This window comes from Anabas testudineus, chromosome 2 (genome assembly GCF_900324465.2).
Source record: "Anabas testudineus chromosome 2, fAnaTes1.2, whole genome shotgun sequence".
NCBI lineage: Eukaryota > Metazoa > Chordata > Actinopteri > Anabantiformes > Anabantidae > Anabas > Anabas testudineus.
In genome coordinates, this window is record NC_046611.1 from 34,271,655 (window position 1) to 34,277,967 (window position 6,313).

General features: G+C 40.6%; 1 pseudogene; it reads right to left on the reverse strand.

Annotated features, from left to right (window-relative positions):
• Positions 1–343: 343 nt before the first annotated feature.
• LOC113164354 lies at positions 344–1,631 on the reverse strand (annotated as a pseudogene).
• Positions 1,632–6,313: the final 4,682 nt, after the last annotated feature.

The window sequence follows — 6,313 nt, forward strand, 5'->3', positions numbered from 1 at the left end:
GTACTCCAATTATCTATAAAGCCCACATTCGGAGCACCACCTGGACATCCAGATGTCGCCTCGTCTCATTGGGATGGGGCCAGAGCAGATTAAAACTTCGGACATTACCTTCGCTAATTTAAACACCTCTTTAAAGTTATTCTTGGTAACCTCAGACTGACGAAGGCGTGTATCGTTAGCAAGTGTAAAGGGGCCTGTCGTTGTTTATGTTCATAGTGTGGCTGGCTGTAGGCCTGACTGTCAGCCTCCAGTTTCTTCTGAAGCTGATAGGTGACCACATGCACACCTCTGTGGACATCTCACCATCCTGGCCCTGGAGTTCTGCTGGCACACCATCTTGGGACTACCCTGTAGATAACACAAAAGGCTTAATGGCAATTTTGTAACCTGGTGGAGCTGATAGTGCATTCCCTGAAAGATTGTAGCTGTTGTCATAATGTCTTCTTGTAGCAGCCTCATCAAGACATTTTTGTCCCTGTGTCAGTCCATACAGCTTATTTTTGGAGAGCAGCACCCTGCGGGTCCGTACAGAGATGGAGCCTATGCTCAAGTGAAGCATCTCCCATATACTGAGTGTCAGAGAGAGCAGGGAGACTACGTACACGATGATGAGAAAGATAGTTTTCTCAGCGGCTAATAACACAAAGCTGTCCAGTGTTAGAGCAGGGCAGGCCTGAGCACACGTACTTTTCAGGAACTGAAAATCCGTACAGTGCATACTGACCACACAGGAAAGCCCATTCAACACAGGAGCAGGCTAAGAGCTGGAAAACATAAATACGTATCAGTCCATCCTCTTTAATGTGCTGGCGCCCATCATGCCGCACCTTGACCTTGGCTTGTCCAGTATCACTGCTTCCTTTTGGTGTTCCACCACCATCACTATCCTTCTCTGCCATGTCAAGTTATTGGGTTTTCCTCTTCATCATCCTCAGCCTCTTCAATTTCCCTACACTGCTTTCTGCTTGCAAGACTCTTCTTAGGTTTTTTCTTTGAGAATCCACTCACACCCCCACTATCTGCCTTCTCCTCCGCCTGTGCAATCTTGTTCACAGCATAACCCAGGTAAACGAGAGAGGGCGTGGCCACCAGAATAATGTGGAAGACCCAGAAATGGACATGGGAGTGGGAGCAAAGACATTGAAGCAGATGTTCCTAAAGCATGGCTGAATTGTGTTGCAGACAAAGTTGCTCTGCTCGTCGTTGTAAATCGATTTACCTCCTACAGCTGTCAGCACAATACGGAAAAACAATGAGGAACAATGAGCCAGATCTTGCCCACAAATGTGGAATGGCTATGGATTTCATCCAGCAGGCTAGTCAGGAAACACCAACTCATGGCAATGGCAGGAAAAGTACTGCAATATCCAACACAAACTTCCTGTTACTCCCCTGGGAAGAGAGTAGAACTTGTTAACCATCTGCACTAGTATCTACGTTAAAACTCCTTGTAATAATAAATAACCACTTACCAGAAAAGCTAAATATTTGCACAGAACTTGATAGCAATTACAATTTAGTTTACAGGCAATTCTATCCTTTTTGTCTGTCTGTCCATGTGTCTCCTCAATAACAACACGTTTACCTTTTATTTCCTTTGCCCTAAAGCAGCTGTTTAAATGTACCCCTGGAATTAGTTCACAAAGAGTAATGAAAGAGTAATGATGACAACGTAATGTCTAAGAATAGTTGCTATTGACTGTGAATATTTTCCAAAAGTTAGACATGAAGCTTTGTGATTAAAATGTAGTTAAAACAATAAAGTGTGAAACCTTTGTCTTTAATCTGGTTTTTAACTAATTTGTAACTTGTGCATTTTTGAACCTGACCCACTGTTTATTATACCATATGTTGTTTCCAGTCTTACCCACTTCACTACTTTTACCTGTTTCTGTTGCTTCCTTGACTCAAATGCATGTATGAGAATAACAGAAGTTATCTTAGCCCAATGACGAGTACTGACATAATGAAATAATTGATAAATTAGTGTCATGTTCCAATGGCAGTAACTTTAACTTATAATGTCATTCCAACATTCCTCTTTTCAGTCTTCATTCTTACCTTACTACCACACGGCTAAATGTGAGAATATGGCATTTAAACTGTGACAAAACAAATAACTTACAAAAAGACAAAATCTAAACCAATACGTTGTCCCTAACAGGAGTCGTGCTATGCTCATTTGCGTTAGCAAATGACGATGTGCGTAAAAACACTTACTTCTAAATCAAAGCTTAGGCTGAAAAACAACTTTCAAAGTGTCTAGTCTACATTCCCAATAAAATATTCCCTTTAACATACTTACTTGTTTTTCTCGTTTTCTGCTCCTCGGTTGTCGTCTATGCTTCTTGGTGTTCACTACCGCACTGCTTTTTCTGACCTCGAGGCCACACAAGCAATAATGATCAATAAATAATTAAAGTCAGGACAGGTGTGTTCCCAGTGGTGTGTTTATGTATGTTTTATATCTTGGGACAGTAGATATATACAGTACATCTATATAATGATTATATAATATAAAATTAATAAATGTATGTGTCTTATGAACATCATGAGACCTCAGTGTCCAGGTGTAATTTACATCAAGTACACATCTCAAGTTACTGAGACATTTACATTTTTTTTTACATTTTGTATCATCAACATGCCAATTTTTAAGTACATTCTCAGACTTTCTATCTGATTTAGTTCTTAGTGCAGATAAAGTTATTATAGTGGATGACTTTAATATCCATGTAGATGTTGATGATAACTTCCTCAACACTGCATTTAATTCACTATTAGACTCCATTGGTTTTACCCAAAATGGAAATATACCCACTCACTGTTTTAATCACACCCATGATCTTATTCTGACATACAGTATGGAAATTGATCATTTAATAGTTTTTCCCCAAAACCCTCTTTTATCTGACCATTTTTAATTACATTTGAATTTACATTACCAAACTTTACTACACCTACGGATAAGATTCACTACAGTAGATGTCTAGGTGAAAATGCTGTTGACAAATTTAAGGAACTGATTCCACCTTCCATCTTGGTGCATCACTCAGAACAATACTTGATACTGTTGCTCGTCTGAAAAAAGAAGCTAGTGAATCAGAGGAAGTTAGCTCCATGGTACAATTCACAAATCCATAGCTTAAAGCAGAAATCAAACGCTCGTACTTAGACTGCTTCCTCCCCGTAGATCAATATCCAATCTGCCCTTTATCTCTAGTATTCTTGAAAAGCTAGTTTCTAAGCAATTGTATGACCACCTGCGCAGCAATAACTTGTATGAAGATTTCCAGTCAGGATTTAGAGTACATCATAGTACAGAAACAGCACTGGTAAAGGTCACTAAAAATCTTCTATTAGCATCAGACAATGGACTACTCTCTATACTTGTCATGTTAGATCTTAGTGCTGTATTCGGCACTATAGATCACAAAATTTTATTACACAGACTGGACCATGTCATTGGGATCAAAGGAACAGCACTAGAGTGGTTTAAATCGTATCTATCAGATAGATTTCAGTTTGTACATGTTAATGATGAATCTTCAATGCACAGCAAAGTTAGCTATGGAGTTCCACAGGGATCGGTGCTTGGACCGATTCTTTTCACTTTATATATGTCCCCATTAGGCAATATTATTAGGAAACACTCTATAAATTTCCATTGTTATGCAGATGATACCCAGCTATACTTATCTATGAAACCAGGAGAAACTAATCAATTAGTCAAACTTCCAGCATGCTTAAAAGACATAAAGGCCTGGATGTCCTCCAATTTCCTTCTCCCAAAATCCAGACAAGACAGAGGTTATACTGTTTAGGCCTAAAAATCTCAGAGACATTATGTCTAATCACGTTCTTACCCTTGATGACTTAGTATTGGCCTCAAGTGATCCTGTAAGAAATCTCGGAGTTATCTTTGATCAGGATATCTCCTTCACTTCATACATCAAAGAAATCTCTAGAACTGCCTTTTTTCACCTGAGAAACATTGTTAAAATTATGAGCATCCTGTCCCAAAGTGATGCTGAAAAACTAGTCCATGCATTTGTTACTTCCAGACTGGACAATTGTAAATCATTATTAGTAGGTTGTCCTAATAACTCATTAAAAAGCATCCAGTTAATCCAAAATGCTGCAGCCAGAGTTCTGACTGGAATTAACAAGAGAGATCATATTTCTCCTACGCTAGCTTCTCTCCATTGGATCCCTGTAAAATCCAGAATTGAATTTAAAATTCTTCTCCTCAATTATAAATCCCTTAATAATCAGGCTCCATCTTATCTCAAAGAACTCATAGTTCTATATCTTCCAAGCAGAACTCTACGTTCTCAGAGTGCAGGTTTACCTGTGGTTCCTAGAGTTTCCAAATGTAGAATGGGAGGCAGAGCCTTTAGCTATCAAGCCCCTCTCCTGTGGAACCAGCTCCCAGTTCAGGTTCGGGAGGCAGACACCCTCTCTACATTTAAGACTAGACTTAAAACTTTCCTTTGAATTGAATACTATTCTCACTTTCCAGTCGTGAGGCTACTGCCCGACATATCAGCAGGAACAGTGTGCACATACAAGCCAACAGCGTAGCTCAAAGAGCTGTGGGGACTTTGAAAGCGGCATGGAAGAAGGCAAAGGAAGAGAACAAATGTTCCTACACAGCACTGTGGATGTACAGGATAACACCCCTTGACAACAATATACCATCACCATATGAGCTACTCCAAATAATGCCAACCAGCAAAGAAGCTCTGCAGTCATACCATCCAGACACTGACCACCACCTGGAGGCCAACAGAGTAAAGGAGACAAAGCAGTGGGTGTTATATGTCAAAAGTGCAAGGGGTGAGAGAAGAGCAGAAGTGTTTAAATCGCAGTTCACATACTGTATGTGCCTTTGACAATGTTAGTTAAAACACTGGTGTTAATGTGTCACTAGGTGGCAGTGTAGGACAACAAATGCTTATATATATATTAAAAAAAGACAGCCTTCTACATGCCGTCCACCATGATGTATGATACTTTGGATGTGAGGTAAAAGCCAGGACAGTATCATCATCATTTTACTGAGAGAGAGAGTTTGTTATTTGTTCAGAGTTTGGTTTGGATGAAATGTAAAATGAAGAGAAAACCCAGATGAACATATGAAGAATAAGAAGAAATGAGGTGTGGATTTATTTCCTGTGGGACAATGTGGTCAAGGTGGGTCAGGGTGACTTGATGACAAGATGTTGACAGAAAAAGTGAAAGTCAACTTGGAGCAGAGAAGACGTGAGGACGCAGTCAGATCACAAAATGGACGCCAAAGATTCTGTGGTTGCCATGGGGAATCATTTCCACCAGATCACCATTTAAAAACCAACCAAACCTCAGATGGTCAAGAAATGTTTTTTGCCAAGTTTCACTAGACGATTTCTTCCAGATTGTCTCTTGTACTGAGGACTTGTTCCATCCTAACGACAACTAAAGACTCCCAGTCAGACAACAAAGACAAACATCCAAGTTTTATGATGGAAAATGTGAGATTTGAACCCTTTGAAAGTCTCTGTTCACTCGCTGTTTTCTCTGTGTTTGTGAGTTGACTGAGTCATGAACGGTCTCCACCCCGGTGCTCACACCGTACACAAAATACACTGAACAGGAAATTATATTTATTTATTTATATTATTATTAAAAGTTCATGTTGCTGTTCTGCATTGTTGCAGTGTGACGAGACCATCGAGCAGAGAGGAAGGAGAATCTCTGCACGTCGCACAGAGAGTGAGAGGAAGCTCGGAGCCTCCACAAAGTGTCCATGATGCAGGGACAACCAGGTGAGACAGTTTGGCTTTTAGATTTTAGCTAAAAAGTGTCTCATTGTCCATTGCCTTGTTTCCATCTCAGTCAGATTTTTAGGAGTTTTCAACTTGATTGTGTAACAGCTTCACTTTTATTGTCCATCATTTGAATTTGGTCAAATTGGATGTTTAAGTTGAACAAACTCGTCTCCTGTGTCCATCTGATGGACATTTGTCTCTGGTCAGATGTTAAGCTGTGATATTAAGTAACTAGTTGATGAAAACCTGACGTCATCTGGTGTGTTTCCATTTTCTAACAAAGGTCCACCAGGCTGCTGCTGATGCTGCTGTCAATGGTCCCAGGAAGAGGAAGAGGACCTCAGAGGCTCCTACTGTCCAGCCAGAGGAGGATGTGGTGTCCACTCCTCAGACCTCCACCTCAGCTCTGCTGATTCTGGTGCCGAGTCCTCTGTCCACAATCCCACACGCCGACTTGCCAGTTGTCCCCAACGTGGCCCCCAGCCCCCTACCCTCCACTGCTC